The following is a 21,790-nucleotide window of genomic DNA, read 5'->3' as shown; positions in this document are numbered from 1 at the left end:
GAGAAAGAGCTGGTGGGTGTTTAACTGAAGTCATGCTGTTGGCTTATCACATGTGATAATACATTCTCACTTACACCACACTCCAAAACAATCCCACATTTTGAGCAAATCCAGGAACAAACCTTCTACCGGTGATGATAAATGTACTATGATAACCAGAGTTTCCACCAAAATGTATTCTCAGCTTCAAACGACCGCCCACACTGACCATCTGATCCATATTGCACCACATTTGGCATATGCTTTAGCCAAAGAAACTTACATTGCATTTATACATTTGATCAGTTTATGCATTCCCTGGTCATCCTTGTTGCTTTTTTCCAGTCTAAAAAAAGAAAAAAGAAAACTGCTAACAGACCTTATGCTGTAAATCAAAAGTCGGGGTAGTTTGGTCTATAAACCGACCAAAAGTTTTCCTTTCCAGGTCCCATGATAATGTTTTACAGTACATTTACATTTATGCATTTGCCAAATTGCATTAAAACAGTTTTTATCAGTTCAGTAGCAACAATAACTGAGGTAACTATATATGCAATGTAAGTTTTATATTTATATCTTCCATGTACACTGAACATATGATTCTTTGTAAGAAAGTAAATAAGTCATATAAAAAAGTAAATATACTATAAATAGGAAAGCTTAAAGCCACTTTTATCAGAAATAAACGAAATGTTAGAACTTTACTTTTTGAATGTCTGGAGCTCTGCTTTCTATTTTTTCTTTATTTCTTTTTTTGTCAGAGTCAACCAAAGGTTACAGATAATGATGTTTCCATTCCATCCTCGGCTATCCATCTTATGGTCATAGCTCACCACACCTGAAAAAAAAAGAAAAAAAAAAAGACAAAAGAAATCAATAGAAAGAAGCTGTCAAAGACCCAGTGTCACAGATCCTTTGAGTCTCACTTCACAAGACCAGTGTACTGGGAAAGAAAAAAGAAAAAAACGGCGGCTGGAATTCCAATGCACTTGTTTGGAGCGAAAATAAACAGAAGGTGAAAAGGGCACGCTCGCTTCAGTTTCTGTTGATTTTGAAAGCACATTTATTCGTTATACAATACGACTGGGAGGTTAAGAGTCGCATTAAAGAGCTATTAATGCAGTTGTGCAACTGTTAACTCTCTCCTCCCGAGTGTATGATACATTCATGAAGTTCTCTCTCCGTCTCTCCTTCTTTCTCATGCACAAGGTAATGCCACCGTCAGGATGTTTAATGCATGCATCATGGCACTAATTTGCTCGTCCATAATAAATGAGAGTGCTCACGTTCTCGTCTCCGTGTAGTACAGTAGCAGACTCCAGCTCAATGCATCATGGGCAGTCAGGGGAGAGGAGCCTGCCTCAACGGTACTCACTGGAGAACCGCGGCCCCAGGGCCCCCAGCGGCCCCCATACCGTCCGCCTGCCCTACATTATACGTCCTCTCATTATCCTAGGGCTTATTCATCACTATATGGCAGGGACGCCCGGTGGGACAGGAAGATCACTGCGAACCGAGGACAGAACGTCCTCTAGTAAAGGACTCATATGTGCAGTGATTTTGCGCCTAATAGATGGTCGTACATTGATGAATGTCAGTTCCCCTCTGTCGAGTGCAGTTGGGTTTTGATGTGTGGGATGATCTGTGAAACCGTCAAACTTTTCGTCAATGTGTTGAAAAAAATGTGACAGTGAGGGAGAGTCTCTGTATGTGTGCACTTTAAAGTATAGGAACAGGAGTGTGAAATAATATGACTGTTATTTTGGGAAAGCTGACCTGTTTTAAAATACATAAATCATTACTTTAAATAGTAATGCAAGCGCATGTGCTCTTTAAGCATGCACCTGAATCACTCAAACTAGCTCATTAGCCTCCTTAAAGTCAGCATGAATTGGCATTCACAACCCATTTTACTTACATAATATGATGAGTGAAACTGGATATTCAGTTAGACAAGATGTTACATACCAGCATGGAGCCAACTGCAATTTTGCTATTGGTTAACATTATCCAACATCAGCAGAGAAGGAAAGACAGAGTAACTGGCAGAGTAACCCAGCAAACACAAATATGCTTTAAGAACGCTTTGCTTTATGAAAACGTTATTTCTGAATTCTGTCTAGTTTTTAAATGTTTCAAAGCTTTTTCTTGGTTATGCGAACAATAAGGAAACTGGAATATTACTGGAATGTTATTTTGAATGTTCTCTGAATATTTTGAAACAAGTCGTATCATTTGAAAAATGTTACATGGACATCCAACCAAAACATTGAAGACAAAAATGCTCCCTGAACAATGTAGAAATAATGTTTTTGTTTTGAACATGATTAAAGACCAGATAACTTTGAACGAACATTACATTAACATTACTTGAAGAATGTCTGTTCAGAACATTGCCAGACTGTTAGCCAAATTTCTAAAAGCATTCCTTGTTTGCTGGGACCATGCAATAAGAAATAAAAGAAGGTACATTTTTATTTCACATTGAAATGGAATGGAAGCACTACAGTCAAAGTACTTTGCATTTGTCATTTTCCACCTATTGCTAAAGGCCCTTGAATCTAATCAGACTGGCTAAGTCTGTTTGATTTGGTTCATATAGGTATTCGCTTACACGCAAATAAGGCAATTCCCCTCTGAGTTCACTGTAACCTTAGAAGATCAATGATTTAGTTATTGGCAAACTACATAGATTCCCCTTGGGCTAACCTAGTCCAATAAAATGAAGCCAAGTGATATTTTATAGATTTTTATTTTTAACACACCATCCATAGGCCTTTGAGTCACCTTATGAATCTCATTTTCTACTCATAAATAAGAAATGAAAATGAATTGAAAAGTAGTTGCAGATTCAAATTCGAATTTCGAGAGAATCATGGGCCACACATGGATATGAACGATGGCGGTGTTTCTTTAGTGTTTTTTTTATTTTTTTTTATTATGCATGCAATACTGACAGTACGATTGTGGTGCAGTTGGATCACATTTAAAAGTCATAAAATCATATGAAATAATTTCCCCCACATCTACAACAGCTTGGAAATGATAGGCCTACTCAAATTGACTGATTATTGAAAGTAGCTGGGTGAGAATCGCCAGAGATCTTGTAATTTGTTACGTTAACAATGTTTGTTCTTACCCTCGCCTTTATAGCCTTTCGCATGATTGGATTTAAGCAAGCTCGCAGTGGACTATAAACAGGAAGTGAAATCCTTTTTAACCAGGAAGTCCTGTTGGCAGTTCACAGACACATATTGGAAGGGTCTATGGTTTATCCTCAGCAATCACTGCATGTGGAATTTATTCTTATTCTTTATGCATTGCTTTTGGCCTGTTGAGGAACATTTGTTACAAAATGTTTGAAAGAATTACCTTTAATTTAGTCTGCAACTACTTATGAGCATAGTCAACAACGTTTCCTAGATTAACAATGTTGATTGTTGAACATTTGAAGGATTTTGATTCATGTACAATTACTGTGGTTACAAATGCTGTAACTCAATTTAAGATGGCTAAAATGCAATTAAAAAAATACATCTTTTATCTGCATCTTGAAACAGTATAGATGATCTTGTTGTTATTATTATTATTATTAATATGTAAAATATCGAATTATTTAGAAAAGTGTGAATATCAATGTCACTGTTCTATTATGCAACTGTGTCGAGGTATCTTTTCAGTTGAAAAGGTAGTAAGAAGAGGTAAAAAAAGAGATTTGCTGTAAAATTTAATGTTTAATATAGACTAGTATGTAAATTAAAATAAGCAAATCGAAAAAATATAAAAACAGCAGAGGGACTTTTATCTGAAACACTTCCTGAGGTGAAAGGTCATGTGTGGTAGGGGAGTACTGGATCTACTGACAGTGAGTTTCTGCTTGTTTTTTTTTTTTTTGAGTTTTTGAAGGTTTATTGTGAAATATACATTTACATTGAAATGTCTGTGATGTTGAAGATTTGGTTATGTGACGAGATCAGTAGTAGCAGGTTTGTTTTTGCAATGGCTTCCTCCATATGCATCTGTGGTGTTACTGGTTGAAACAGGTGAAACACCATTGTCAAAACCGCAGCCTATATGGTAAAACATATTTTTAATCCTACACTTATACAGTTAGTATGACCTTGCATAAAATGCGAAAGAAGATAATGAATATTGTAAAGTAGGTTTAATATATTATTGATGAGATTCATTTTTGACAAGAAAAAATCAGATGGAAATGTCACTGCAATTATAGAACGACCCCATTGTGTTTTTAACATAAATGCTTCATATTTGACCTAATATCTTAGTGTGTGTGAGTTATTGAATGTTATAGAACAGAAATGGAACAGACAAATAGATATTCCACTAATATGTGATTGTTGTAAATCGAGCACAATAGTTTTGAAACTATCAAAAATGGAGAAGCCATCTTTCATATAGCGTAAAATCAAACTTATTAAGATTACAGAACTGTATGGCATTTGAAATATGTTGGTGAATTTGGGCTGGTAATGTTTCAATTTTGTATTCTGGCACTTAAGGTTACTTGTGTGTTGTGGACTGTGGCAACAAATGCGCTATGAATGCATCTGCAAAATGCCTTTTGTTTTGATGGTTTTAGCTTTAAAACATATGTTATACGTTATATCCATTAGGGTTCTGATTGGTGTATAATTCAGTGTTTTGTTCCATATCAGTGACCCTTTTTTTTTTTTTCTGCATGATTTATTTCTGGTTGAGAGAACCAAAACAAAAGTGTTATTTTGAACATGTCAATAGCAAGTTATTATTTGATACCACTCACTACCACTTTTTTCTTGGGATCAGTTTGGCATTACTAGAAGTGATGACTTTCGATTCAGCGAGTGAGAGTGTTATTAACTCAGTAATCTGTCCAATTGATAACGCGTGAGTTTGATGCAGGCCAATTTGCAAATCGGTTCTATCGATTCATTAAAAACACCCACTTAAAAGAACAATTAGTTTGTAAATCTGACAATCATTAGCTCTGTGGCATCAACCGGCTTGTAGAAATCCAAACAGAAGTAGTTTCTGCATTATAGGTAGTGTGTATGAGATCTAATGCAAGTCAGTCTTGTGCCCATGCATGCACACTTGTTTGGTTAATGTAATTATTTTTGAGTTGAGGTCATAATACATTTCTATAGCTTTTTATAAGGTTTAAAATCTTTCAAATTGCAGTCTTTTTTTGTATAGGCTAGAGCATATGTTTCTTTTTCTAAGGAGACAGAGACAGATGATTTGTTGGGGGAAATCCCTGGGAATGAGACATCAACAATATGTAGAAACAAACCGCTTTGCTTGTTTTTAAGGATTACAAATTACTGCCTCATTTTATGTGGTAGTCACAATGCAAGGAATATAATGTGTTGAGCTCATTTCGTAAAAATGAAGCAGTGTCATGGTAACTTGCAATTATGACTCAATGGGCGTTCACACTCCGGTTGCCGAGTCTCTGTAATGTTGGTTGCTTTCGTTCATACTCGACTGATACTGTAAATCCAGCAATATCAGGTGTTTTTTTAACTTGCTCTCAAAAGTGTATTTATAAGAACCTATATTTGAATCAGTTTCAGGGATATTTGGAAGAAGAGATTTTGTTCATGAAGCTTCTGAAGCTACCAAGAGTTCAAATACGCAGCATCGTAACTATGTTACCACATTGACACACACACACCACACATATATATACATATATATAGGGCCTTAAAAATTAAGATTCCAAAAAGAAAAAAAATTCATAGGAACAAGAATCTAAATTCATATTTAGATATCTTTAACACTTACAGACATACGAAACATTACACTTCAGAAAAAATCTATATTTTTGGCACTCAGAGAGGTGTGTTGTATGCAGTAATTTTGATAGAGGGAAAAAAGATACATTCCTAGTTTCAGTATTATTCGTTCTTCAGACATTCCTCTTCAAACACAATAAGTAACAGCTGTTACAGCTGCATTTGGTTTTTGACCACAAAAAATTTGTACAACTGACCAATTTAATCATGGAGTCGCATTAAGATCTACATATATCTGGGATTGAACCAGAATAGGCCTTTAAAAAGAAGATACCATAAGAAAAGGTGTAATTTGGCACCAAGAATATCATGTGAAAACTGTCATATTGACCCCCCTCTACAAAACTGCTCAGTAAATATAGTACACCCATAAAATTTAATAATTTGGCTTTCTTCTTCATTTATGTATTTCTTTCACCAGATTTTTTTTTTTAATCAAAATCAAAAAATGTAGCCAGGGACCTCTGGTTGAGTTGACACAGAATGACCCCATTCTTATTTTAAAGGGGTTTTATGTGAATGGCTTGAAGTCTGAGCAGATCATCCTGATGAAGGAAGAGGTTTGACTTCTGTGAAATGAACAGCTACTGGCTTTCACTGACAACTTGTTCCTCTTTAAAGGAAAGGAGGTACTGCTCAAAACTTTGTGAAATATCCTCAACCTCAAAATTTCACAGATCAAAAAGGAATACCAGTTACATAATTCTGTGGTTATGGACTGAATGCTAAAGTTACAGTACATAGCAATAGCAGTACAACCCCACTTAATCGTGAATGAACTGTATTCAAGGTCATTGTAAAATAGCAGATATACAGTATACATAACATTAAAGTAGTCTATATTGAAGTTTATTTTGCATTCTTTTTTTTACTATTTACTTCACACCATAATAGTAACTGTTTAGTGTGTTTTTTAACAGTTTCTGCTATCATATAAAACAAACTTTCTACATAATTAATAATTTCATAAATATTATAATACAACTGCAGCTAATCTAGACTCTAGTAGGCTGTGCTGAGAAATCCTAACCATTTTGTAGAGAGACTTTAGACTCGTAGTTTGAACTTCCTAATTACACATCCTCAGGCAGTTAACTTGGGCAGTTTTGGTCAAACTTTCTGAAGGGGGAAGGAAAAATCCTTAGCCTTTTAAGGTTTGCAGATCATTAAGAATGAAAAGCACAATTACTGCATCCAGTTGGAAACGTCTCTAGAGTTTAGAATGCCAGAGCATGTGTCAGACTTTCACAGGCTAAACGGTAACTATACTACGCATCACTTAATAAGTGCATTATCTGTAGTTTGGTAATAAGGACAGCCACTTAGACCCAGCTCTACTTTTTACACTGACTTTGGAGTAAACTAAAGCAGGGATGGACTCTCTAAAGTAACCAAACACAAAATATAGTAAAAACAATAGGCCTGTCCATATATAAAATATATGTATAATCCCATCGAGTTTGGCCAGAAACCACATTGCAACAACAGCATGATCAGGCCCTTCATAACTCAGAATGTAGCAGGTCTTGTGAACAGTATGGCACTCCTACCTTCTAAATTAAAGAACCAATCGCCAATTGGTGAAGTCATTGTGTCACATGTGCTCCGGTTGCCATAGAAACAGTTTTGAGACACACACAAAGAATTCGTTTTTGCTGTTAAAAAGGCAGGTTGCAGTTCAGTGGAACAACAAAAGCACAAGGTCTAAAGACGCATTTTTAAAATGTTTAACATCGTTTAACTTGAGCGTCGCTTTTTTAGAATGTTGTGTCACGCACGAGACTCAGCAAAAGATGCGAGCGCAAAGGTTAAAGACGTCCATTTAGCGCATGTTTACATTGAAAAACAATGGAAAAGTCGCACAGTGGATTTTAAGACTGCACATACACAGTGCCTGGTCCAGCCTGAAATATAAGCTTTTTTAGGATTATAAAACATTTAAGATAAGAAAACATTGACGGAATTTTCTGGCTTTCCGTGTTTTCACTGTTTCACACGGTAGAGGTCGCTATTACACATCTTCTGAAAGAGTACTGAATATCCAACGCTATCTCACGACCAATTCGTACGAATTCGTACGAGTGATAAAAAGGTGGCTAATTCGTACAAATTCGTATGACCTCACTCGTACGAATTTGTACAATTTGTCTGAACCCACGTGATGGGTAGGTTTAGGGGCGGGGTCAGGGGTAGGTCATTCGTATGAATTAATACGAATTGGGCAATTTGTAAAATATGTACGATTTAGCAAAAAACGTACTAATTCATACGAGTGAGGATTCGTACGAATTGCCGTGAGATCAGGCTGGAATATCCTGATCAAAACATCCAAAGAAGAAGGAGAAACAAGCAATATCATATGTAATCATATGTAAAATATCGCGATTGTCACATTAAACGGCATATAAATCAAAACTGCCTAATGTTACTGAATGAAATGTTGACCCAGGATGAGCTATAGGATTGTGACGCTTTGGGGATGTTGATGAACTCGATCTACTCCATTTATGTTTTTGATCAATGTTCGTCTTTGACAAAAACGCAATTTTCTCAGCTTTTTGCTCAAAATGTTGCTTTTTACGAAACTTACCCACATTCACATTTTTATTAAAAAAAAAGAATGCATGAAGCTTGAATAAAACATTTTACATGTTCAGCATGTTCAGATATTCATTCAACAAAATATTCTGGTGGCCCTGAAAGTTATATTAAAATAAAAATAATAAAAAATGCTGGCACTGGCTGACAAGTGTTTACAATAACGCTGGTGGAGAAAGAAAGAGTTAAAGTGTGGAATGATCTTCCCAACCCTATTCGGACAGCCCAGTCCCTGAGAACTCATCTCTTCACAAACACTTCAAAAAAAAAAAAAAAAAATCCTCTTTTAGTGTGAATAAGGATGATGCTCATGTCAAGACAAAAGGTTTACAAAGAACCTTTTAAATAAAGCAACACGCAAGGAAGGGACAATGTGTGTGTGTGTTTCTATGGTTACCTCATCATGATCCCACACCTTTTCACTTGTGATTTCCACATGATTATGAGCTGTTGGATGTGAACGTAATATAGCCTTCGTGAAAAAGAGGAGAGTTTTTCACGCCACTACTTGTGATCTCTCTATGCCTTTCATATGAGTCAGAAAGATTAACTGCAAACTTTTCTCTGAAAAGTTTGCTTGATGAACAATTTCTCAAAGGAAGTCCACCCTCATCCGTGTCCCTCTCACCCACACTTCTCACTCCTGCAATGACAGGTTCAAAAACCTCCTTTGATTTTGTCTTTCATGCCAGTCTCTTTAAATTTAGTCTCTGGCACCCACCTTAAATCTTAGAGTCACACTTCAACAGCTTGATCAAGCCCGTTGGGTATGAGCCACAACCTTGTGTTAAGAATCTTGTGTAATGATAATATACTCTTTTCCTTTTGTTTAATTTATTCATTTGTCTAAGAAAATGTGTGATATCAGGTTTTACATTTTACACCTCTCAAGCTAAAGATAGATTTTCTTTCAGACTATAGCCTACCTCCTAACACTTAAGGTTAACAACTGTCTATAAAAGTGTTGCCATGCCATGCCTTTTGACTTTTCCAACATCCAGCTATATGGCACACAACTTGTATCACCTATCTAAAGATAAAGAGTACTAATATCTAATATCCTTCAAACTACTTTGAACAAAGTCTCTGAATGGTTAAACAAATCAGTCAGTGACTCCATGAATTGGTAATGCATGAAAATGATTAAAAGAACACCCGTCCCTTAGAATGCCTTCAACATATCCTGCATCTCTGAAAAATTAATGCATTCTTAGTCATAAATCTATAAATCTGTAAAGTTTTCTGTAACCTCGCACTCACCCAAACACTGAGAATATATAGACTAGTTGTCGTCTTTGGGAAACGGCTTGTGATTGACAACCCACCCTATTACCAAACACTGCCTGCAGGAAGTGTCAGTCTTTAAGCTATACTCCCTGTTAGCAGGCAGGTCTCTGAGAGCACCAACAAAAAACAGTTCTTGAATGCGACCGTAGCATGCTCTGAATAATAGAGCATTTTATAAGGAAATATAATATGGCAATTAAATAACTCTTATGCATTCCTGCGTTAGAGTCTTTAATATGGGGTTGTTGGCCGAAACCTCCCTTTTCTTTCAGTCTTGAACTTCAGTCTTGGAGTGGAATGTCTGATTCCCTTAACTGAGTCATAAATGTAATGAGTCAAGGCTTCAAATGTATGACTGTGTTTGGAATGGAATACTAGTGTACCGAATAATATGATGCCTACTTTCTTTTTGGTATGTGATCCCCAAGTGGATACGATTTTAGCTGGTTAACATTGGCCAGTTAGATGTCATAACTACACCATTCTGGAGTCATTTTTCTTTCTCCATTACAAAGTCTCCCTCTGCATTTCACATGGTTAAAAGCCCTCCAAAACATTGGGCATTGGTGAAACATCAAGTATAATTTGTGATTTTATGTTATAGGCCTTTATCTTAGAAGTTTACTTTGAACGGCTGTCATACCAGAGAAGAAGCAAATATCTTTTGATTAGTGTAAAAGGTGCTCAGTTGTTTTCAAAATATTGTAATTTTTCCAGTATAAAGCTACTTTTAGCTTTAACAAATAGCACAACAAAACTAGCCTAGAAATCTAGACGCACCCTAGTGGCAGCAAAATTTATTTTGCAGCCAGGGTAGTCTAGCAACTCTCCGTTGACTTTGGAGCTGGAAAAAACAAAATTAGGTCAGGCCAATCACATCGTGTATAGAGTAGGTGGGGCGGGCTTAACATAATGATGACAGAGTTGCGACGGTTCCCTGCTACTTGAAAACAAAGAATGGCGGCTGCTGCTGGAGAACAGTCTTTCGAATCGGCTTTGGCCGCGACTCTGGAGGACTTGGAGTTAAGTTTTTCTTTGAGAAAAGAGCAAAGAACGGCAAGATGACAAAAAAGGAAGATGTGTTCGTAGTTTTGCCAACCAGATTCAAAAGTTGAATCTATCAACTAACGTTAGCTCCGCTGTTGGGAAAACGCTCTGGTTGGTTGAAGCGCTGTCCAGGGAATTGCGTGCAGAGGGAATTTGAAAGACAGCCGTTTATCGACCCTCGGATTGAGCCGTGTCTATGGCGAGTTGAAGGCTAGATTTATACTATATTGTTTGCAAACTCAGTTTATCGATCTTAAAGCTACACTGTGTAATATTTTATGTAGATTTTTAGCAAAAAACACTTTGTTCTTTCAAAATTATACATTCTCATTAATGTGTAATCACTTCAACCAACTAATTAAGTATTCTCGTAAGTGTATAATCTGCCATTTAGAATACATACGAGCGAGTCGCTCGAATGGCGGAAGCCATGTTGCGCATCCATCTTGAAAATACATTAGACAAAGAGGGACATATCTGGAAATTCAAGTTTCGCCTTTCGCGTTTTTACACTCAGTGGCACCGTGACGAATGCGAGGGGGAGATTACTCATGACTGCCGGCAGATTTGAAATTATACGGCCACCGTAGGAGTTAAAACGCCCTCGGAATGAGAGGGGCTAGAAAGTAATATTCAGTTGGTAGTCATAAACAATTTCACCGCTAGATGGGAGAAAATCCTACACAGTGTAGCTTTAAAAATTGTGCTAAACTGTTCTCTCTGTATCGTTGGTAATTGTGATTCATTTTAGGGAATCTTTTTGTTTGGATGGTTTTTGTAAGTCAAGCAGTTCACTTTTTGTGAACCATTTACATGAACCATCAGGACAAATTGATTCATTATATAATTTTAGTTGGATTCATTTTAATGAGTTGGTTTGTTCAGACTGTTCATGAACGTCAACCATTTCCATGAACCATCCAAACTAAATAGCTGACTTAAATGAATCGGAATGAGTCGATTCATTGAAATGAATAGGCTGATTCATTTTAGCGAATCAGTTTGTTCTGACAGCTCATGTAAATCAAACAGTTCACATTTTGCAAACTATTTACATGAACCATCTGAATGAAACGATACACTAAATTGAATCCACCCATGATAATTCGCAGTTAGGACAGTTTGGGCCCTATCTTACACCAGGCGCAATGCAGCGCCAAGTGTTTTTTGCTAGTTTCAGTCCGACGCAGTGAACATTTTCACGTCCTGCGCCATGTTGTTTAAATAGCAAATGCATTTGCGCCCATTTGTTCGCCCATGCGTGCTGGTCTGAAAACAATGTGTGTTCTGGCGCATTGTTGGACCGTTGCTATTTTGAGCCAACTGAAATAGACTGCGCCATTGGTTTATTGCACGTAAAGCTCAAGACACAGTCATTAATCATTATAAGAATAGGGACAACCCTTTTAGACCAGCGTGCCGACCATTTTTCTTGTTGTTGAACTAGCAAAAGTGGATTTGGACACGCCCAAACTGAACTTAAACTGAATGTATTTAATCTAAATTTATTTTAAAAACAGAAGGTCAAGTTGAGCACCTTGCTTTACAGTATTTCTCACAGTGCACACAGTACAATCTATATATACTGCGTACATTTTTCTTTTTAAAAAGTAGGTAGAATGACAAATAAACATACTATATGTGCCGATGGTGTCTTGAAAATCATATTATGAACATCCCAAACTTTGGCAAACTTGCCTAACTTGACACCAAATCTCAAACCCTCAAGTTAAGTTTTACACCTTTCCATCTTGTTTTAAGCTACTGTTTTAAGGCTTGAGTAGAGTGGTGGGCTGCATATATGTGTGTGTGTTTAAGGCAGAGATGGACAGAAAATAAAAGAGAACTAGACAGATATAGAGAGAGGGCGATCGAGAAGCCACTAGTGAATGTGCAATAGTAACCAGTGCAACGTGATCCAAATCACAGCTTCTCAGCAGTAGACTCCCTCTTTCTCTTCTCGTTTTTGTGGTTATTTGGCTGTCCACAGGAGTCATCGGAGCAGAGAAATTGCCTGTTATCTGGGGGGTCGATTTCTCATGCGCCCTTAAATTGCTTTGTATTGACACTCTGTCATCATGTGGATCTTGCCGTTAGCCCCAACAGTCTCCCCTCAGGTGTGTGTTGCACCCCTCCTTCAGACAGAGTGCGGGTGTGTGTGTGTGAGATTGCGTGTGAGTGAGCGAGTAACTAATGCATGTCTAATAGGCTTTAACGTGATTGTGTATCGTTTATAAGGGTGCTTAGCCTGGTGTGAGGAGGTGCATGAGCCACTGAGAAGTTGGCATGGTGTTCGTAAATCCATGTCGGCTCTTTGGTTCACTTTGGTATATTACTTTTTTGTTGTGAACACTATTAGACATGTTTGATTTGAACTATTATCTTATATAAAATTAACAATGAAAAGTAGATAGTTTAAAAAAATAAAAATAGTTTTTCATCTTCTCAATTTTTTACACATATTTTTGGCCCGAGACTGTTATATGTGAAGCTGAACTGATATAGCTTTATTTTATAACCTATATATATATATATATATAGGTTATAAAATAAAGCTTTTTATAACCTATATATATATATATATATATAGGTTATAGATATAGCTTTATTTTATAACCTATATATATATATATATATATAGGTTATAAAATAAAGCTATATCAGTTCAGCTTCACATATAACAGTCTATATATATATATATATATATATAGGTTATAAATATATAATATATATTATAAATAAAAGGTTTTGATCAATTTAACATGTTCTTGCTAAATAAAAGTATTCAAACGTTTTTATATCATGTGTAATTTATCTAATTGTGATGTTTAAGTAATGTTTTGTGCTATACTAATTTTGTTTGCAAAACTTTCAGACATCATATGAGATAAATAGAATAAATAATGAATATAATTAATAACTGAAATAAATATAAAACAAGTGTTTTTTTATATATTTTTTTTATTTAAAATGTATTTATTTATTTACATACCTTTTGAGTCTCAGCACATATTCCTGGAATGGGCTATAAACATGGTTCGAATTACGTGAGAGCCAGTGGGAGCTGAGCTCCCATAGAGAGAGGATGAGCTCCCATGAAAGCAGTGAAATCATACACCTGTGGGGGTCTCTAAAAATCATCAGCACCATTATTTTAAATTACAAATAAAGCACTTTTTCCTTCAGACTACTGTAGCGTGACTTTAAAGATAGGACAAGATGCCAAACACATGGATCTCGCGGGATCTCGGATCGTCATCACACTACATCCTTATGCTTCGCTTTCTGCCAGGACTTTTACTAACTTTTCTCAACTCACAGAAGTGACGTCAACGTCCGATCTAGCAGTAGCATAACCCATCAGGCAAGTGTTATTTTAACATAGGTGTAATTTGCGGGTGGGACATGTCCCCACCACTTTTTTGCTAACGTCGATATTGTCCCCACCACTTTTGAAACATCTCGCATATACCAATACAAATAAATAAAACATCTCCAGTTAATTAGCAGAGCATTCATTTAGTTCGTTTGTTAAATAAGAGGCGATCTAGCGCTGAAATGTGTTGTTTCTGAAATCAAGTGATCAAAGTGCTCGTTGCGGATACTGTGTTCTCTTGTGGCTCGCGCACAGTCTTCACTCGGACGCACGCTTCAATCCGTTGTGGAGACTCTCTATTCGTTCCGGTGAAATTACAAAACAAAATGCACACAAACGTGTCCTTGCCTGATATACAACCACTGATAAACAATCGGTTTTGGTGAGAAAAAGAAAAAAAAAACTATACGAGTGCGGATTAGAACCCAGAACCTCTGACACGCTTGGCAAAAGTTCTGCCACCGGACCATTTAAATACACGCTTAAAATTGTCGGATCTGTTTATTTATTCACGTGAAAATTCTCACCACTAACAACATATATTAGACCTCATTAAACGACAAATTAAACCAAATGTACTATTTAAATTGAATTGTGTTAGCAACGCTGTTTTATGAAACATTTTTATTTATTTACATTAAACTACACTGCGCCTGCTCATAGGCTACTTTTTTTCCCCTTTTTTTAAAGAGACCCCCACAAAGATGAAATCATAATTCGAACCCATTCGTTACACCAGCTACATCTCAATGTGACAAACCTTGTGAAGATGTATAAGCAGTCTCAAGGACAGAGATGAATAATCGCACTTGCATTTTCTTCTTTTGAACGTCTTCGTTTAAGAGGAGTACAGAGGACAGAAATGTCAAGTGTAATACCTGTTTTTTTCTCACCTTTGTCTAATAGAAAGGTTTTATTTTTAAATCTTGCTTTTAATTGGCTAAGAAATCAAATACACTGCTAAACAATAACCACTAATTTGAAATCTATAATATTTTCCTATATTTTACTTATGACAAATGAATGATTGGTTTATGTACTACAAACACTTGTGCATTAAGTCATGGATTTTAAACAATGTAAAAAACAATCAGAATAAGGCAGAACATTTATTTTATAGTTTTATACTGTAATAAAGGCTATGAGATGGCTTGAAAAATGCACATAAACTATATATTCACAATCACAATCGTATGTTTATTGTCTTCATGTTTCATCAGGAGAAACGTTTCTGCTTTTTATTCAGCTACATTGATAGCTGGATGCCTTTGTCCATATAAGGGATTTCCTGGAATGAAGTGTAATGACTTCTGTGGCTGAATCCAAAATCGCCCCCCTATACCCTCTCAAATGGGGCGTTATTTGAGGGGACAGCCATTTGTAGTGGTGTCCGAAATCGTAGTGGACGTTATTGAGTGCACTCATTCTATCCCACATTGCACTGCAATAATGAGTGTACAACCGATGTACGCACAACGGCAATTCCGAATTCGCTCACTCCTTTTCATTCACTCCTTTAAGTGAAAAGTATTAGTGGAATAACGTAGGGAATAGTGAATGAGAGTTTACGGGGCGATTTCGGATTTAGCTTATGAGTCTCACTTGTGGACTTTCTGCCCGAGGGCGCCCTCCATCTTCCAGTATAAATAAAACAGGCATTACATGAGAGAGTTTAATGCTCTATAATGTTCACATCGCATCGTTTTGGATATGGATAAAATGTCAGGGCAGCATAGATAGACTATCTTTTCTCTTTGAATTTAAAACTAGATTTATTCACATGTTCCCATGAAAACCTCTTCTTCTTTAGTTTTGCATTGTTTGAAGAGTAGTGCATGTTGAGTGTTTGCATGTGGTGTTCTGGCTGGTTGCTAGGTGATTTATTTTGTTCTATGTCGATGTGGATGTTTACTATCCCAGTCAAAGGGTCTCAAAACTATTGAAATCACCTTCAAAATTTGTGACTGCACTTTACGTCTAGACCTGTTTTATTATTTGCCAAGTAAAAACCATTCAGAAAAGTAACGGCACACCTCTTTGAGATATCATTCACGTTCATTGCATTAACAATCCTGGATGAGTTACGCTCTAAAGTTTAATGTACTTAGGATTAGGAGTTAGTACAAATCCCTAACACCCAAAGTGTTCGGCAAAAGTGATGGTTGCCTTAGCAAGCACTACTAATTAAAATATAATTATTTTATTTTTTGCAATTGACTGGTTGAGAGCCCAGGGATTATTTAAGACAGCTACTGAACTGTACATTTAAAGTGCACAGGTCTTTTGCAACTATAAGTGATTCTTCTAGAGCCTTAAAAACTCCACACAGCAGTTTATTACTTTCCCAAAGACTTTCATGTAAATGTCTCTCAATATGTTTTCGGTTTGGGGCGTTCTTGCATGTGCCATACATTATACTGAGAGGTTCAGTTTATGGTTTTCTTTGAGAGCAGCGCTCTTGGATTAATTAATAGGCGTCCGCACCACATGCCAACGCCAACAGGACTGTTTCAGATTATTATGTCTCTAACTATTTAGGTAGTCATAAAAAAAAAGACGTTTTTCTGGAAGATTGGTGGACTGTTGCACAACAACGTTAGCAGCTAGCATTGCACTTTTACAAAAGTTCCTTTGTTGACTGATGGTTCTAGAACACAGGAACACTGTGGCTAAGAAGGGACTCTTAACATTTATCTTAACCTTTTTTCAGGATTATTGGAAATAATTTGACTATGTCATGTATCACTCTGCAATCCCTGCACATAGCCTATCCTAAAATGATTTTAAAGGTTCAATTATTTGTTTGACAGTAATCTATGATGAAGAACTGTTAAATACTGACGGGCCATTCATTAGCGACTCGTTTATGGCTTCTGCCACTTGACAAATAAACAAAATACTCGAGGGGCGAACAAATGGTTCACGTTTCTCATAATATATCTTTGGCTACACTATGTTTTCCTAATTTGGAATATGATAAAAGATTGCATATGTGGACATGTTCAAACCAATTAGCTATTGAAAAATACCCTATTCTCTCCATTCAACATGAATTAAGGTTTTCATTTTGCTGAACAAAATTCAAAGATAAAGTCAGTCAAATTATTTGATCTATCACTGCTGTCACACAAAAACACAGCTTGTATAAAGAAAGCTTATTTGAAGTATAATCAGGTGCATAGCAACCATTATAGTCTGAAATTGAATACTCTTTGGGTGAAAAATAGACTGGAAAAAGGGGGGGGGGGGGGGCTGGGGGGAAATCCCAGAAATAGCTGTTGCCATCTTGTACTGATGATGTCATTTGGAGCCGGAGTCTGTGCAGTTATAATCGCTCATACTCCTGCAAACTCAATCGCAAGCACATTGCAATCAAAATTTTTGGCTACACTTTTCAGGATGTGTGCGGCACACTTGAACGGCCATCACTACTACTGATGCTCTCTTCTTGGCTGCGTCCGACTGACTTGTTGTCTCGCTGCCCTATCAGGCAATGACTTTGCAGGCAGCGTTTACGCACGATGGTACCTCACGTGAGTGAGCTTTGGTGAAAACTAAGAGAATATTTAATGACTACAATAGTAATTTCTCGCTAGACAATGACAAGTGGAAAACGTTGATCAAAAATGTACATTTACACACAAACGAATGGAAAGCACAGGATTGTGGGATTTCAAAGGCAGCGAAGGATACATCTATGCTGCCTTCAAAAATCGATCAGATGAAGGCATCTCAGGAGTTTTTTTAGAAATAATATACATTGTTTAAAAGAAATGCATGTCAATTAAATTATTATTTTCATCGCTACCACCACAGGACAAACCATGCATTGCACACAGTTTCAGATTTTTTTTTTTTTTTTTTTTGGTGTGATACAATTCCAAACATAGGGCGGCCAAGCTTATTGACACACTGCACCCAACCTCCCGCAGAATCGGCCCCTGTTTTTTTGCGCATTGCTCTGGGCTTTAAAACCAACTTGAAGAATAGGTTGTGTAAAGAGAGATGGAGTCCCAGGTGGATGCCGCAGTTCTCCCAGTGGGAGAGTCTGGAGAAAACCAAGGATGGCTGGAGCCAATTGGAGCAAATTGATCTTTCTTTCATGCGCTCCACACCAGCCTCCTGTGTTTTCTTTCTCCCTCTCACATTAGCATACCAAATAAGCTGCCGTTTCTTTTAGTATGCCAGCTTTCATTTGTCACCCCTGGTATAATACAACACCCGTGTCCCTTAGCACACAGCATGAGGTTCCCCCGCTGAGCCAACCGACTCCGCGTGTGTGTGCAAGAAGATATCCATTGAGTATGACACATAAAGGGTGTTTCTCTGCAGGTAGATAAGGAGATCTTAATAAGTACCTGCATGTAAGAGTATGAACATGTTTACATACAGTACGTGAGTGTGTATTTGAGTTGGAGTGTGTATTTATGTGCTCTATATGTTTTTCCTAGATGGCAATGGAATTAAATGGAGATGACATATGAAGACTTTTGATCAAGTTGTCTTCTTTTTAGTGTTTCTGTTCTCCTAGAGCAGGGGTTTTCAAACTCTTTTGATGCTGAGAGAGAGAGATTGATTATTGTAGTATGTTTCACAAGAAAATACTATTTTAGTCTTTCTACTTAATTTCACGTTAAATTCAATGTGTTGCTTGCAATTCCTTTGTGAAATTTACTAGCAATTTCTCGACTCGAACCTGGCGTTCCCATGAGAGGCACCTCTTAATATGTCAGCGCACTCCGAATGCTCCAACTCCAGGGCATTGATAACTCTTCTTTTCATACCTGCCTTGCATGTGACTTCATGTTTTACGTGCTCATGCATTTGCGTGACCTTATAATGCAAAAGCCATACAGAACGTCCAAATAAAAGCATCAGCCCACCACAATAATTCTGCCCGTCTCCAGTACAGTGCTAATTCACATTAAAGCGCAAAGCAGTGCTGTGGGCGTCTGGGTGACTGTATGAAAAAAAGAAATGATGTGATTTGAAATGGAAATGAAAGTAGCTTAGTGCAAAGAAACGGCCAGGTACAAGGGAGGCGAGCCTTGGCTGAGACACAACTCTATTTGTAAAGGTCAACATCTTTAGTAGGAGGAAAACTTCCCTGCGGCTCTCTCCTCCCAAGAGCAAGGGAAATATTTAGAGAAATACAATCGGTGCTTATTATTTGTGTGGAGTGTCGTGTTTAACTATTCCCGACAGGTTCTCGGAGCTGATTCCTGTGAGTCACCGCCTCCCTCCATCCGTATACAGTCTTGGCTGCTGCGTTCAAAAGGCAGCGCAGCGCTAAAGCTAGGTGCTAAACGGCTAGGCTGCTGCTACAGCTGTCCCACTCGTCTCCGTTTGGTCTGTCAGGCTGCGGAAGCTGCTGACAGTCTAAAAGGAGATCAGACTGAGGTGTTACAGCTGGTGTTATTCGCAGTTTTGTTGTTCGCAATTTTGCTTGACATTGCCTCGCAAGACTCAAACCCTTTTCCTGTCAAAAAACTCAGGGACAAATCCTCACCAAGACAGTAAGAGGACACTGTAGAGACCGTCCCTGGAAAACACAGTGAGGCGCATGTATGCTAGCAAGAAGTAAGACACTAAATAAGATGACATGGCAGCTTTGTGCAGCAGATGTGCATTTTCCCTGCTGAAAAGACCAGCTTAAGTGGTCACCAGCATATGTTGTGTTTTGGATGCGGGTTCCCAGCATGGGATGCCATTGTGCTGGTGTTCTTATGTGACTTTTTCAAAGTAGCTTAACTAGCAAGGTGCCATTTTTTTCAGCTACTGTAGGCTCACATAAACGGCAGAACGTTTGAACCGTGTTATTCTGGGCAAGAATCATTCACTTAGACAGAAAGAGACTGACTGACTAACTGACTTGTAAAGAGACCAACCACAGTTTTTGTTTTTTTATATGCCATTTAAGGGTGGGGTGATTGGAAATATATTTTGAGCTAGTTTGGAAAAACGGTATGGGACGGTAATATGTATATTTTTTTATATTGTAAAATATTATTATAATTTAAAATAACTTTTCTATTTTAATATATTTAAAAATGTAATTTATTCCTGTGATGGCAAAGCTGAATTTCTAGCAGCCATTATTCCGGTCACAAATTATTCTTTTATGCTGATTTGATGCTCAAGAAACGTTTCTTATTATTTTCAATGTTACATTTTTGTGTGCTGCCTAATAACAAATCTTTACTGTCTCTTTTGTTCAAACAAATTTCATACATTCGCTTTATTTTTTAATACATTTTTTTTTACCTTTTTTACTTCAGCAATAATCTGCCAAACGTCTTCTTTTAACAGAGACAAAACTTAAGTTTGTGCCAAAGAATTCAAGACTTACAACAGTTTAAGTTGGAAATTCAACTTTCAGGTCTATGCTAGAGGTTGCTAACGTCTTTTACCTCTATGCAAAAAGTAAATAAATGGATTATAACTACTGCATAAATATAATTTAGCAAAAACTGTATACACACATTTAAATTATCTTAACTGTCTATTTTGATCAAATAAATGCATATTTGCTGAATAAAAATGTTCATTTATGTAAAAAAATTATAAAAAAAATGTTTTCTTTTATTACTCCAATTGGTTGTGTGTTTGTAATGTTATTTTTTTTGTATATTTTATAATAATTTTATATTCTACATTTATACATTACATGGATATTGCAATTGTATTGTTATATAATGTATATATGTTGAAATCGTTACTAATCGCTTGTGGATGATCAGAATTGCTGATAAAGCTGTAGTCGGCAAGATTTTTTTGATCATATTCACTGAAACCGACACTATGCTCCGACAGAACAACACAAATCAGCCGGTTTTAGAAAAGAACCAGTGCTTCTACCTCCACCTGGAGCCTGTTATTTGTTTTGCAAAAATCCACCGCTCCCGGATCATCGGGTCCAATCAGCGCAGGGCTGTGTGAGATCTGACTGTCAATCACAGTTCGTGCACACGCCTTAAGTTCGCAGGTGTGATGGATTGTACGAATCATGATGGCGGAGAGAAAATCTACTAACAAGCTTCCAATTCCTCGGTTATTGCTATCTATGGGTAGATTAGCCAGGGCAGCCTACCTCCGAGTCCATGTTGTTGATCGATGCTGAAGAGACGGACACGTTCACAGAAAATCTGGTGCACACGCACTGACGAGCACGAATTCGATGGGAGGGTGCTCGCTGGTAGTGGGGGAGGGGCATGAGGGTTGTAAACATTCAACATTTTGGCTAAGTCGACCCAATCTGCCAGACTTGCCGACTGCAGCTTTATTAATAAAAATATCGTAAGTTAAATAAACAGATTAGACTTTGCCAGATCGAGAAAGTGAACTTTCTGCATCAGATGGTCAGCAAATGGACTGTTGGCAGTGACCGTGCTGGGAAGCATTTCCCAAAAGCATCGTTGGCCAACTATGTTCGCAAGTTCCGTCGTTATCAGCATAGTTCAACGAGTCCGTGTTTCCCGAAACCATCGTTCCAACGAACATTCGCAAACAGCATCGCAAAGTTGTGTAGTTAGAACGACAGCTCTCCACCTGTGGTTAGAAGCATAGCTTCTCATTTACATGACGTGGACTTAATAAATCCTTATTTTGAGCCAAATAAGCAAGCTGACATTCAGTACAACCTGTGTCTTTAATTTAGAATACATAAAAATGTCATTTACGTCTTTTAGTTTGTCAAAAGATT

The 21,790-nt window shown here is 37.2% G+C and overlaps 1 long non-coding RNA gene across 1 annotated transcript in view; it reads left to right on the top strand.

Annotated features, from left to right (window-relative positions):
* The first annotated feature begins 3,806 nt into the window (after window positions 1–3,806).
* LOC311302689 overlaps window positions 3,807–21,790 on the top strand; it is a 32,021-nt gene continuing 14,037 nt past the window's right edge. Inside the window, exon 1 of the long non-coding RNA XR_014629648.1 lies at window positions 3,807–3,844. This is a non-coding gene — a long non-coding RNA (uncharacterized lncRNA). The remainder of the gene's footprint in view (window positions 3,845–21,790) is intronic.

This window comes from Rutilus rutilus, assembly GCF_951802725.1.
Source record: "Rutilus rutilus genome assembly, chromosome: 13".
NCBI lineage: Eukaryota > Metazoa > Chordata > Actinopteri > Cypriniformes > Leuciscidae > Rutilus > Rutilus rutilus.
This window is presented reverse-complemented; position numbering and strand designations above follow the sequence as displayed.